The sequence below is a fragment of the Schistocerca americana genome, chromosome 10, assembly GCF_021461395.2.
Source record: "Schistocerca americana isolate TAMUIC-IGC-003095 chromosome 10, iqSchAmer2.1, whole genome shotgun sequence".
NCBI classification, from domain to species: Eukaryota; Metazoa; Arthropoda; class Insecta; order Orthoptera; family Acrididae; genus Schistocerca; species Schistocerca americana.
The window spans coordinates 56,318,821-56,334,048 of NC_060128.1; positions in this window are offsets into that span (position 1 = coordinate 56,318,821).

A 15,228-nucleotide genomic window follows, 5' to 3' on the forward strand; every position below is an offset into this window, starting at 1 on the left:
TCTGGTCGGCTCGTTGCCTTTCTCAGGCCGCCCCGTCATAGTAGGCAATAAGCTCGGTACGCCATGTACGTAAACAGAAATGCGTATACTATCTATCCTACGAACATTAGGTTTTAATAATACAAAAACAAAGTACATGATACAAGAAAATGTCACTAGACTTTTTTGTCAAGTACACCGAGATGTACCATCTGTATAATTTTGGCGCCTTATACCGTTTACACCCTGTATATATAGGGTGAGTCAAAAGGAAAGGTACAGGGTTATTACAAATTATTGAAGCGATTTCACAGCTCTACAATAACTTTATTATTTGAGATATTTTCACAATGCTTTGCACACACATACAAAAACTCAAAAAGTTTTTTTAGGCATTCACAAATGTTCGATATGTGCCCCTTTAGTGATTCGGCAGACATCAAGCCGATAATCAAGTTCCTCCAACGCTCGGCGCAGCATGTCCCCATCAATGAGTTCGAAAGCATCGTTGATGCGAGCTCACAGTTCTGGCACGTTTCTTGGTAGAGGAGGTTTAAACACTGAATCTTTCACATAACTCCACAGAAAGAAATCGCATGGGGTTAAGTCGGGAGAGCGTGGAGGCCATGACATGAATTGCTGATCATGATCTCCAACACGACCGATCAATCGGTTTTCCAATCTCCTGTTTACGAAATGCCGAACATCATGATGGAAGTGCGGTGGAGCACCATCCTGTTGAAAGATGAAGTCGGCGCTGTCGGTCTCCAGTTGTGGCATGAGCCAATTTTCCAGCACGTCCAGATACACGTGTCCTGTAACGTTTTTTTCGCAGAAGAAAAAGGGGCCGTAAACTTTAAACCGTGAGTTTGCACAAAACACGTAAACTTTTGGTGAATTGCGAATTTGCTGCACGAATGCGTGAGGATTCTCTACCGCACAGATTCGCACATTGTGTCTGTTCACTTCACCATTAAGAAAAAATGTTGCTTCATCACTGAAAACAAGTTTCGCACTGAACGCATCCTCTTCCATGAGCTGTTGCAACCGCGCCGAAAATTCAAAGCGTTTGACTTTGTCATTGGGTGTCAGGGCTTGTAGCAATTGTAAACGGTAAGGCTTCTGCTTTAGCCTTTTCCGTAAGATTTTCCAAACCGTCGGCTGTGGTACGTTTAGCTCCCTGCTTGCTTTATTCGTCGACTTCCGCGGGCTACGCGTGGAACTTGCCCGCACGCGTTCAACCGTTTCTTCGCTCACTGCAGGCCGACCCGTTGATTTCCCCTTACAGAGGCATCCAGAAGCTTTAAACTGCGCATACTATCGCCGAATGGAGTTAGCAGTTCGTGGACCTTCGTTGAACTTCGTCCTGAAGTGTCGTTGCACTGTTATGACTGACTGATGTGAGTGCATTTCAAGCACGACATACGCATTCTCTGCTCCTGTCGCCATTTTGTCTCACTGCGCTCTCGAGCGCTCTGGCGGCAGAAACCTGAAGTGCGGCTTCAGCCGAACAAAACTTTATGAGTTTTTCTACGTATCTGTAGTGTGTCGTGACCATATGTCAATGAATGGAGCTACAGTGAATTTATGAAATCGCTTCAATCATTTGTAATAGCGCTGTACATGCTCTGAGGGGTCATACTAGCTGATTCTTAACCGTTTCCGGGTAAACCAATGAAAACGACTAGGAACGGGAAACGCGTTGCGTCGTCCTTAATAACCGTGTCAGTACGCAGTTCACTTGCGCGTGGTTTATCTCAAGTCTCATTCCGACAGTGCTTGTCGTAGTGGTCGGCACTGCAGTGTCGTTACGTGAACGACGAGTACAGTTTTGTGTAGTGAAAATGCCATGGACCTTCACACACGCAGAGTATGCTGACATGGTGTTTGTCTATGGTTTGTCCAGTGGGAATTCCAGAGCTTGTGTGCGAGAACACCAACAACTACACTCCTGGAAATTGAAATAAGAACACCGTGAATTCATTGTCCCAGGAAGGGGAAACTTTATTGACACATTCCTGGGGTCAGATACATCACATGATCACACTGACAGAACCACAGGCACATAGACACAGGCAACAGAGCATGCACAATGTCGGCACTAGTACAGTGTATATCCACCTTTCGCAGCAATGCAGGCTGCTATTCTCCCATGGAGACGATCGTAGAGATGCTGGATGTAGTCCTGTGGAACGGCTTGCCATGTCATTTCCACCTGGCGCCTCAGTTGGACCAGCGTTCGTGCTGGACGTGCAGACCGCGTGAGACGACGCTTCATCCAGTCCCAAACATGCTCAATGGGGGACAGATCCGGAGATCTTGCTGGCCAGGGTAGTTGACTTACACCTTCTAGAGCACGTTGGGTGGCACGGGATACATGTGGACGTGCATTGTCCTGTTGGAACAGCAAGTTCCCTTGCCGGTCTAGGAATGGTAGAACGATGGGTTCGATGACTGTTTGGATGTACCGTGCACTATTCAGTGTCCCCTCGACGATCACCAGTGGTGTACGGCCAGTGTAGGAGATCGCTCCCCACACCATGATGCCGGGTGTTGGCCCTGTGTGCCTCGGTCGTATGCAGTCCTGATTGTGGCGCTCACCTGCACGGCGCCAAACACGCATACGACCATCATTGGCACCAAGGCAGAAGCGACTCTCATCGCTGAAGACGACACGTCTCCATTCGTCCCTCCATTCACGCCTGTCGCGACACCACTGGAGGCGGGCTGCACGATGTTGGGGCGTGAGCGGAAGACGGCCTAACGGTGTGCGGGACCGTAGCCCAGCTTCATGGAGACGGTTGCGAATGGTCCTCGCCGATACCCCAGGAGCAACAGTGTCCCTAATTTGCTGGGAAGTGGCGGTGCGGTCCCCTACGGCACTGCGTAGGATCCTACGGTCTTGGCGTGCATCCGTGCGTCGCTGCGGTCCGGTCCCAGGTCGACGGGCACGTGCACCTTCCGCCGACCACTGGCGACAACATCGATGTACTGTGGAGACCTCACGCCCCACGTGTTGAGCAATTCGGCGGTACGTCCACCCGGCCTCCCGCATGCCCACTATACGCCCTCGCTCAAAGTCCGTCAACTGCACATACGGTTCACGTCCACGCTGTCGCGGCATGCTACCAGTGTTAAAGACTGCGATGGAGCTCCGTATGCCACGGCAAACTGGCTGACACTGACGGCGGCGGTGCACAAATGCTGCGCAGCTAGCGCCATTCGACGGCCAACACCGCGGTTCCTGGTGTGCCGTGCGTGTGATCATTGCTTGTACAGCCCTCTCGCAGTGTCCGGAGCAAGTATGGTGGGTCTGACACACCGGTGTCAATGTGTTCTTTTTTCCATTTCCAGGAGTGTATTTCGCAGAGTGCCAGATAGTTCCACGGATTGCGTGAGCGTGGTACTGTTGCCAGTGTAGATGTTGTCTCTGAACGTCCCGTACAACAAACTCTTAGCGAAGCTGAGAACATTCTTCAAGTAGCCGAGCGCAGTCCTGCTACTCGCTCATCGTGGTATTCCACAAACACGATTGTTACGCACAGTACACGAGCACGGCCTGTATCCCTTTTATCGGCAGAGTGTAGACTGTAGAACGTCTGCAAGAATTCTGTCAGTGGATCATTGGCAGTGAGCGATTAATTCCACGTACCCTGTTCACTGATGTGTCAACATTTACCCGCGACGGAATCAACAACACGCGCAACTCTCATGCGTGGGCAAATGAAAATGCGCACGCTACTATGCAAACGAATTTTCAACGACGTTTCTCAGTCAACGTGTGGTGCGGTATTGTCGATGACCAACTCATCGATCCATTTGTTTTAGATAACCGTCTTACTGGGACACGGTGTCTCGAGTTTCTTCAAAGTGTGTTGCCAGGAAACGTGGGGGATATCTCTTTGGCAACACGAGCTCGTATGTACTTTCAGCATGACGGAGCTCCTACAAGGCCTGTTATGCCCAGCGATGCAGTATCTCAACACAACGAACCGCTTGTCGCGGAGTCATTGAGTCATTGCTTGGCCACCGACGTCACCCGATATTGCCCCATTGGATTACTGGTCGTGGGGGTGGCTGGAGGGTGACGTCCACAAGCGCAGAGTGGAGACAAGAGAGGAATTTCTCGTTCGTATTTTACGTGCTTGAGCCTGGGTAGAGGAATCCAAAACTGAGCTCCGGCCGGCGACACAACACTTGCCTGCAAGAGCAGCAACCTGCACGGAAGTTGACGCTGGGCTGAACTTCTCCTGTGAGGAAACGTACACAATTAAACAAACCATAACACAACAGAATCTTAGTTTACTGTCATCTACACCTTTCCCTTTCGTAGCTGTTTTCATTGATTTACCCGGAAACGGTTAAGGAAAAGGCATATGTTTAATAGAAGCTGTTTTGATCAGAATCACCAGTCAAAGCAGGTGCCTTTCCTCCTCACTCGCCCTGTATTAAATATATGTTTAAACTTGTTCCTAACTTAGATATTGATAATAAATAAGATACATAAGAAGTTGTGGATGTATTTTAAATTAAAATAAAAAGTGTATTTGAAGGAACAAACGAGAGATGGAAAATTGACTTAGATATGATTTGACAATTCTTCCCTTTTCTACCCTCTGCATGTATGCTTACTCCTGTTAAAAATATGTTGTCTTGACAGTGGTAATACTTAATTTAATGTACTCATTAGTTAGGTTATAATGTGTTTCCGAACTTAAGGCAACGTGCAGATTGGGAGTTGATTTGAAATGTCATAATCAGCTGTATCAAGTGCGAGCGCTTGGTAAACGTCGACCCAGTCACACTTTGTAAGTAGGCTGTTTATGTTTTCTTATTGGCAACGTTACGTAGCGCTCAATATGAAAATCAGTGGCTGTGCTGTGTGCAGTCTGTGGCTAGTTTGCATTGTTGTCTGCCATTGTAGTGTTGGGCAGCGGCAGCTGGCTGTGAACAGCGCGTAGCGTTGAGCAGTTGAAGGTGAGCCGCCAGCAGTGGTGGATGTGGGGAGAGAGATGGCGGAGTTTTGAAATTTGTCATGAACTGATATATATTATGACTTGTGATGATATTAAGGTAAATACATTGTTTGCTCTCTATTAATATCTTTCATTTGCTAACTACCCCTATCAGTAGTTAGTGCCTTCAGTAGTTTGAATCTTTTATTTAGCTGGCAGTAGTGGCGCTCGCTGTATTGCAGTAGCTTGAGCAGCGAAGATTTTTGTGAGGTAAGTGATTTGTGAAAGGTATAGTTTAATGTTTGTCAGGGCCATTCTTTAGTAGGGAATTTTGAAAGTCAGATTGCGTTGCGCTAAAAATATTGTGTGTCAGGTTAAGCACAGTCCTGTATAATTGTTCAAAGGGGACGTGTCATATGTCGACCCTTAGCCTAGGATACCTCACTGGAATCTTCTGATTTTTTCTTGTAGTTTGTGTATTTAGTGTAGCTTTTGTTTATTGCTAGCGCGTAATTGTAGAGAGAATTTCCTTTGTAGTTGCAGTCTTTCATTGTTGTATAGTAAAACAGTTGTGGCATGCATGTAGATTTGCACCAAGTATTTCGCAGCTGCGCTTGCAATTAACTAGATATTATTTTCAGTGCTATGTTAATGTGTTCTCTTATTTTTGATCTTCAAATTGTGTTTTTCTGTGTTGTCGTGTGAAATACTGTGACAATAATGGCGTGTGAAAAACGTAACACTAGGCTCCAAACTAAACTGAGAAATAATAGTGATGACGAGCGTAGCTTATCAGCGCCGCCGAGTAATGAATTTACTAATGTTCAAAGTAGTAATTTGGTAACTGTGCACAGGGAAATGGAGCGGGCGTCAAACAATGGCGTGGACAGTGAAACAATTAGTGAAGAGGGAAGCATTATCGATCGACCGGTCGGCAATAGCTCGCCTCAGGAAGCCGAAATGACACGACACGATCTCGCAAATACTGTAGATTCAGGTTTTGGATCCTCACCGTTTTCTCGAATAAGTCAAGACACATTTTCTGCTTGTCAAAATGTGAATGTTTCCGGTGTAAATTCACTGCCGAAAAGCACTGAGGAACATGTTTCAGACACCAATGCATTGTTATTACAATTAATACAACAAATGGGACAGACACAGCAAAAGCTTCAAAAGTTAGACACAGTGGAACAAAATCTTAAAAAGTTAGACACAATGGAACAACACCAGAGACAAACACAGCAACAGTTCGACACAGTGGAACAGAATCTCAAAAAGTTAGACTCATTGGAACAAACTCTCGAACAAACACGTGAGGATTTAACTGCTGAGTTACATAACATTGAATCGAAATGTCAAAAAGTCTGTAATGACGTAAAAACTCAAATTTGTGAGCATTTTCAACCTATTTTTTCGCGTCATGAAAATGCATTACAGAATCACGAAGCAGCCATAAAAGAACTGCAAACTATTGTTCATGAAAATCACAACACCTTGCAAGCTAAAATTGACGCAGTTGCATCTACCGATTCGGTTACGCAACTTGCAAAAAGTCAAGAAAACTTAAAAGACACAGTAGATACGATTTCAACACAAATGGACACTCTGAAACTTGGTTCAGAAAAACACACTGAGGAAATAAGTACACTATCGGATAAAGTAGCCGAACTTTCAGATCAGTTCACTAACTTATCTACAAAGGTAGATGATGATCTGAATGACACAACACCTGTAGCCTTCACTGACACAGAAGAGTATGAACAAATTAGGAAATTCAAACAAAATCAGAATCGAATTAATACACAACACCAAAGAGAAATCCGGGAAGTACAAGATCAGCTGACACAGGTAATACAAGAATTACGTATTTCAGAGAACACTCGCGCTCCAACACGGGAAGAGGGACTTAGAAACACGGAAAAGCTGCAAAATAATAACACAGGGCATTTCGGAAGTAATGAAAGAAATTGGGAATGTGCACCGAATTTTGAGATGGAACGGCCGACACGACCTAACAATGACCGATATGCGACTCGCCGACATGATGATTTTGACTATAAGCTGTTCATTACTACACGTAAATTCAAAACATTTAAGAATTCTGGCAACGACATTCATCCACAAGCATGGCTCCATCAATTCTCTCATTGTTTTCCTCCCAACTGGTCGTTGGAACACAGATTAGAATTTATGTGTGGCTACTTAGAGAATGAACCAGCTGTAAGAATGCGATCGGTAATTCACGATTGCCACAGTGAAGGAGAGTTTTACCATGCCTTCCTCTCAGCATATTGGTCTCAAGCTACACAAGACCGTGTAAAACATAGCATCATGATGATGAAACACTTTGAACAATCTGAATTTTCCAGTCTTGTCAAATATTTTGAAGACATGTTGCATAAGAATCAATATCTTTCAAACCCATACAGCCCCTCAGAACTCATCCGCATTTGCTTACTCAAATTGCCTGAACATTTACGACATATTATTTTAGCAGGACGTTGCAAAGATGACATTGAAGCATTTCAGGGTCTGTTACAAGAATTGGAAATTGACACTGACAATCGGGGAACGCGGAAACAGGAGCACAACAATTACAGGTCACATCTGTCACAATTCCACGATGAAAGAAATAATAACTGGACACGACAAGGCTATTCTCACAACACATATCGTGACCAAAACAGACACCACCCGTATGACAACCGTTGGCAGAGTAGTAATAATTACAGGGAAAGATCACCTCTCCGTGGTAATGACTATCAGAGAGACAATCAGAGAAACAGACAATATGGGAACCAAAACAATTATTATCAAGGGAGACAGAATAACTTTAGACGCAACGGTCCAGCGCGCAGTTACGATTCAGGGAGAAATTCTCCACCACTTAACCGACAAGAAAGAAACTACAGGAGCTATCGACATGACGACAGACGATGTGATCGTAACGACAGACCTGAATTGCATCAGAACTGGCGGGATTTAAACAGGGCAGGGCCCTCTCGAGGAGGTGAATTTGTAGAAGTTAGGTCTCCAAATCCCAATAACGACGCGCGCCAACAAAGAGACAATAGGCAATGACTCACACCGCTGGCAGCCACAAAACATACTTATGAAACTGACGACGCAGCTGCCGTAGCTAGTAATTACGTAAAAATGGAAGACATTAGGGACATCTTACTCCAGGAACACGACATAAAACATAACAACATTGCATATCCTGTGATTCACATTACAGTAAATGACATAAAATTTACGGCAGTACTTGACTCTGGCAGTCCCATTTCAGTAATCAGTGAAACAGCCTTTAGCAAATGCAACAAATCGAACGATTGCCCCACACTTCCGTTACGTAAGATTAAATTACAAGGTGCAATCTTTGGAAAAAGTGTAGATGTACGCCAACAAACCAACTTAGAATTCTTTTGTCAAAGCCACAGCTTCTCTATGAACTTTCTTATTGTTCCATTATTGTCGACGGAAATTATACTGGGAGTAGACTTTTTGAATGAATACAAAGCAATCTTAAACTTTCACGATGCTGAAATAAGTTTAGAAAAAGAAGGTAAGTCAGTAGCTTTGAAATTTGAAGATTGGCTCTCAAACCATGACGAGGAAATTAATCGGCTTTACCTTCTGTTAGACAACAGTTCGGAATTTTCGACGGAACTTGACACTAACAATCACTCTGCAAGTACTGACAGGGATGACATCGACGGCATATTTGAAATTAATGAGTTAATTCAGAATAAAATTCAAGCAATTGAGAATTGTAATGACACTAATAGGCAGGACCTTTTTGAGATTTTACAAGAACATCCCACAGTTTTTACTCATAAAACAGGAACAATCAAGGGATTTCAATACCAATTTCGTGTTCGTGAGCATACTAAATTTTGTGTTAGACCATACGTAATTCCGGCGCATTATAGGGACCGTGTTAGAACAGAAATACAATCTATGCTTGACGAGGGCATTATTGAGCCTGCAGTAAGCTCATACAACAATCCGTTACATGTTGTTGAGAAGAAAAATGGATCGATCAGGCTTGTCTTAGATTCGAGACAAATCAATACTAGGTGGCGAAGAGTTCTCGGGCTTCCAGCCGGGTGGCGGTGTCTTCAAATAGCGACGTTTCGACGAGTGACATACTCATCATCTTCTGGCGAAGTGCCGAGACTTTGCGGATGCCGGTCCCTATCATTATTCCTGAAACAGACAGGCCGCAGACGATGGAAGAACTTCTTCAAAATTTTAATGGTGTAAAAGTGTTGTCTTCCATTGATCTCAGATCCAGCTTTTATCAGATCGAACTTCATCCAGAATGCAGAAAATACACAGCTTTCCTTTGTTTCGGCGTTTGTTATCAGTTTCGGAAACTTCCCTTTGGTTTGAACATTTCTTCGGCAGCATTCATTCGTGGGTTAAATTCCATATTACCTGAGTTCTTAAAACGTCACATCGCCTTATATGTGGACGATATTCTGATAGCAGAAGCTTCATGGGAACAACATAATCGCATTCTCAACAGTTTGTTACGTATTTTTGCACAATCTGGAATTACAGTTAACTTGGAAAAGTCTGAATTCGGTAGGACAAAAGTGAAGTTTTTGGGACATATTATTTCTTCTGAAGGCATTCAGCCGGATCCTGAGAAGTTAGAAGCAATCAGAGCCATTCCAGTTCCATCCACAAAAAGACAAGTCCGCAGTTTTCTAGGTCTCGTAAATTTTTACCGTCGTTTTCTGAATATGCAAATTCTTGTTACACCAAAACTTTGTTCTCTCACTGGAAAAAATACTATTTGGAACTGGGACGAACAAGCACAGTTGGAATTCAATTCTTTGAAAGAAGCGTTACTTCACGCGCCAATCTTAGCTCATCCAGATCTGTCACAAGATTTCTGCCTTAGCACGGATTCTTCTAAAGTCGGTCTTGGTGCCCATTTATTTCAAGAAGCCACAGAAAATGACACTACTGTTCAGAAAACCATTGCTTTTGCTAGCCGAGTGCTAACAAAATCTGAAAAAAATTATTCCGTTACTGAATTAGAAGCTTTAGCTATCGTTTGGGCATTTAACAAATTCCGTTTCTTTCTTTCTGGTAAGCACGTAAAAGTATACAGTGATCATCGTGCATTACAATTTCTTATGTCTTCAAAATTAAATCATGACAGGTTAAAACGTTGGGCATTGTTTCTGCAAGAATTCCGCTTCACAATAGTCTACATTCCCGGCAAGGAGAACATTGTTGCGGACGCACTGTCACGCGCACCGGCTGGGCTTGAGAAAAGTACCACAGAAGGCAACCTCGAGAAAAATTTCAGTATTCTTTACATTCAGAAAGTCGCCTTTGAAAACTTCATCACCACATCTTTAAAGGACATTGCTCATGAACAAGATAAAGATCCGATTTGGAAAGACATCAAGAGCAAATGGCATGAAAAGACACACACACAGATTCGGCATTATTACCTGGTTAGAAACAACATACTCTTCAAACGCTGCACTGTTGATGACAAGCTATGGGTACTTTGCATTCCAGACGATTTTGTTAATAAGCTCATTTGGTACATTCATTTCAGCTACGCACATTTTGGTCCACGAAAATGTTATCATATTCTTCGAACGACTTGTTATTTTAACAATATGGAAAAAAGAATTCGAAGAGTCTTATCTATTTGTAAACTTTGTCAAAAGGCGAAACCATCTACTGTCTCACATCGTGCTCCGTTGTTTCCTATTATTCCTTCTAAATTAAAAGAATTTGCTGCTGTTGATCTCTTGGGACCGCTTGTCAGAACACCTAATGGATTTTCGTACGTTCTAGTCGCTGTTGAACTTACTTCAAAATTTGTTTCTTTCACTCCGTTACGTAAAGCCACTGGACGGTCTGTATCCAACGCCTTTGTTAAAAATTTCTTACGTGAAGTTGGCCACGTTGCTAAAGTCATTTCAGATAACGGACCGCAATTTAGATCTGCTGTTTGGTCACGCATGCTTCGCAACCATAAAATCAAACCTGTTTTTATTTCATTGTACTCACCACATTGTAACCCCTCCGAACGGATTATGAAAGAAATCAATAAGCTTTGCAGGCTTTATTGTCACACAAAGCATCAGCATTGGGACAGATATTTACACTTATTTCAAAACGTGCTGAATGAAATGCCTCATGATTCCACTGCTTTACCACCTACTCTTGTACTGAAGAATGAAGAACCACCGAACAGAATCAGAGAGCTTGTACCTTTCCCGAATACACGTAAACTTCGACACAAAGACATAATTGATTTGGCTCTTAAAAATATAAAATCTGCAGCAGACAAAAGGAGAAAACTACACGGTAAAGCAAATGCAAAGAAATTGTATATTGGTCAGAAAGTTCTCATTAAAGCTCATTCATTGTCACATAAGAAGAAACACTTGAGTCACAAATTCTTTCTAGTTTACAATGGACCATACAGAATCCGACGTATACCACATGATAATTGCGTTGAAGTTGAAACTCTGCGTATTAGGAAGAGTAAAGGTTTACACCACATTTCACATGTAAAACCATTTATTGAAAGATAATCTGCTTTTTAACTTTGTCTTTGTCATATAACTTTTCACTTCACATTTTTAGTATGCTTTGTCAGACTTAAGAAACTGTTAACATGCAACAATGTTTGAAGTTAAATATCCAGTCTAGAACCTAGGGAACATTTTTAAAACAGAAATTACGAATGCATTGTTATAGTGAACAGACGACACAGTGTTGTATTTGTACATTCTTGCTTGTTAGTTGCACGATTACGTAACGACAATCAGGGTTACATACTTAGGACACATACTGGTACTGCTAATGAGATTTTAATGCAACATTTTGGTTTACTTGAAAATACATTCTGGGTTTAAAGTACTTTCTGTGAGATACCAGACGACACAGTGGTTAGTTTATGTGATAGCTACACGATTTTTATCACGACGCTACTAATGAGTGACAATGTACAATGTTGCTTTTGCAGTGTATCTGTTTTATATCTGCACAGTTTTCTGAATTCTTCTAGGAAGAAAAACATGTTTTAGTAGTAACTTTTGTGGTATAGCAACAATGAGACAGCCTTTTTCGTGGCATAACAATACGTTACTGTACAGTACTTTCTTCATTACAACAATAAGCGTAATAACTACGATATCTATACGCAAAGCATTTCACTTTTGTGTATTATGAGGTAAGTACATTGACTTCTGCAGAACTTAGCTTTCGGAGGACGATAACTACGACACTTCCACACAGATTATGTTGCAACAAGACGCACATTTAGCGCTACAGTACACGTATTTGAGTGATTAATTTTGTACTTGAAACATTTATTTTTAAAGATTTTTTAATTACAAAGAAAGTTTTCCGTGATACATTTCATTCCATTGCTGTAATTTGTAACACCTGAGGGCATAATTACATTTATCCTCAGGGGGGTACACGCTTACTTTGTGTACCATGTGTGTGGCAACCACAAGGAACCCTAGCTAATATGGTATTTGCTTATACAACTTTACACATCGGTACCATATTTCTCTAACACACAAATTACACAGCTATCTGATCATTTAACTGAGAGATAAACATTTTTTTACTACGTCAGTGACAGATGTTTACGTAATTACACAGCTGGATAACTTCACACTTATGAAACTGTATTTTGTCTGTACTTTGTGAAACTGTTCATATTTTTTCGGAACCATTGTGATACTATGAGAGCTTTGAATGATGTATTTGGTAAAGGGATTATGATTTTTAAAGTACGTTTGAGGCAGATGACACTTTTGACATGAGCAGAGAATTTTTTTTAATTATTGGAGGAAGCTACGACGATTTTGAGATTTGACTGAGGTGTTATGATGTTATTTTTACGACGACGATGTGTATTATGCTGCTGAGGTATGTTTACGATTAATAGGCTGAGGCTACTATATGAGTTATTTGATTATGCTTCATATTTATAATGACGAAATATTGACGAGTGTCGATGGATACGTATATGTGTAATAAGGTAAGGAGTAATGAATAGTGGGTAGGGACTCTTGACTTGTGAAAAAGGATGTTGGAAACCAAGAATCGTACTTTAAGAGTTATGACATGTGTGAATCATGTGTGAATGTATCACAATACCACTGAACATTTTTTGGACACTGTTATATTCATAGGATTTTGTTTCTACAGATTTGCAACGCTAATTCTTGACCTGTGAAGTATTTTTATGTGAGACTGTCACTTTAGCGAAAATTGCTGTCGTAAATATTTCCGTACGAAAGTTAAGTGACCACCTGCACGTAATGCGTCGCGGGCACCCAGCTGTGTCAGACGCCTGGAGAAAAAGTCATTAGCGCGTGCCTTTCAGAGCACAGGAAGAAAAAAAAAAAGAAAGGGAAGGCCATTATCCTGGCCATTGTCATTCCTTTAGAGAAAGCATCGCAAAAACGACACGGTCGAACTTGAAAACATATGATTACACTAGCTCTTAATTTACGATATTTACTGAAATGCCTAATAAAATGACAAGAAATATTTTTACATCTGCACACCTGATTATGACAAGCGTCTTTCTATGAGAGTTGAGAGAATTTCTACTAACTTACGAAATGTCACATGACTACTGAATGATATTTTTATGCTTTGCTTTTCATAGTTGCTTATTTCATTTGACATCTGTTTTCCAGCTGTGTTGCAGCATTGCTTTTATAAAATAAAATGCATTTGCTAATGTGAACACTTTCTGTCAACAGATCTATTAAATAATTATTTTATGATCCACATTCTTTAAAAAAGGAGCACTTGGAAAGGAAAGAACAATAAGAAGGAACTAGTAACTGCATTCATAATTTTCTTTTCAAGTAATTGGTAACTTTTTGGTAGAATAACTTCTTGTGGTGCACCACTTTAATTACATAGACATTAAGATGTGAATATACATTTCCCTTATCTGCATTGTTGTTTAGTGTAATATTTTTTCTGCTTGCGCTATGTCATGTTTAGGTATAAGTTGCTGCTGTTTGCCAGGCATAGTGTTATTGAATTTGATTTTTGCTCATTTATGCTGCTAGCTTTGCCAATTTGCATTTTTTGCATTGCTGTTTGTGTTGATTTGTTATGTGATGCTGCATTGCCTCGTCCCTTAGTTTAGCATCTGAGCTCAGTAGATTTAAGTTAGCTTAAGAGGGGGTAGCCTCTAAGAGAACGAGTTGCGATGAATTGGAAGAAATGCATTGAGAAAACAGGTTTAGGTAGGATTTTCTTGGAAATAAATGTTGAGGTAAGAAATGTGTGAACATATAAATACAGAAAGCATGCTTAGATAGAATTTTTTTTGGTGGAAACAAAGGATGAAATAAGAGGAAAGATATATGAAGTTTTGGGTTGGACTGCAGTACCAAATGTTACACTGAAAACGAACCCTGTCCTTTCCTATTGGTGTTATCCCACTATGTGTTTGTGTACCCTTGAGTATTTGTTTTCTTCCTGTCTCTGTGTACTGTTTCATAGAATTTTTTTCTCTTCTAATACTAAGCTATATTCACTATGAGGAGGAATACTGTTATCCTCAAATATAAGTTGCATTAATAATATGTTATTTTCTTTGTAAAGTTGTTTACAATTCTGTTCTGTTTCAATGTTCATGTGTGAAATTAATGTTTCGAAAACTATTCTCATTATTTTATGTATGTACTTATGTCACTATTTTTGTAACACTGATGTATATGTTTATTTCTATTCTTTTGTAAAGCCTGTACTACAAATGTTATCTGTATTATTATGTTTTTAATGATGTATTTTGTACCTTTTGTAATTGTATTCTCATGTTATAATATTGTAATTGACACCAGTTCATCAAATTAAGTAACTTGTAAGCATTCCTTTCACTGCACACGTTTCTGTTGGTCATAGTATATGGATAATATGTGAGAAGTAGGGACTGTTAGTGTTTGCACGTGTGTTAATAACTCAGCAAGGGACTGGATAACAGCATTGCTGGTTCTAAGGACAATTTCAAAAACTTTGTGAGTGCACAAGTGGTGGTTTATGGACTTGCTATATTATCCGCAAGACTCTTCAATGGTGATTGTGCACCTGCACAGTCACAACAGATGGCTGCTGGCCATCTCTTCAAGGACTACAGTGGGTCTACATCTTTGATGATCCATCAATACCATTATTTCTACAAGGACTGCAGTGGGTCTGCACCTCTGGTGGCCCACCAATACCGTAATCTCTACCAGGACTACAGTGGGTCTGCTCTGTGATGACTTAC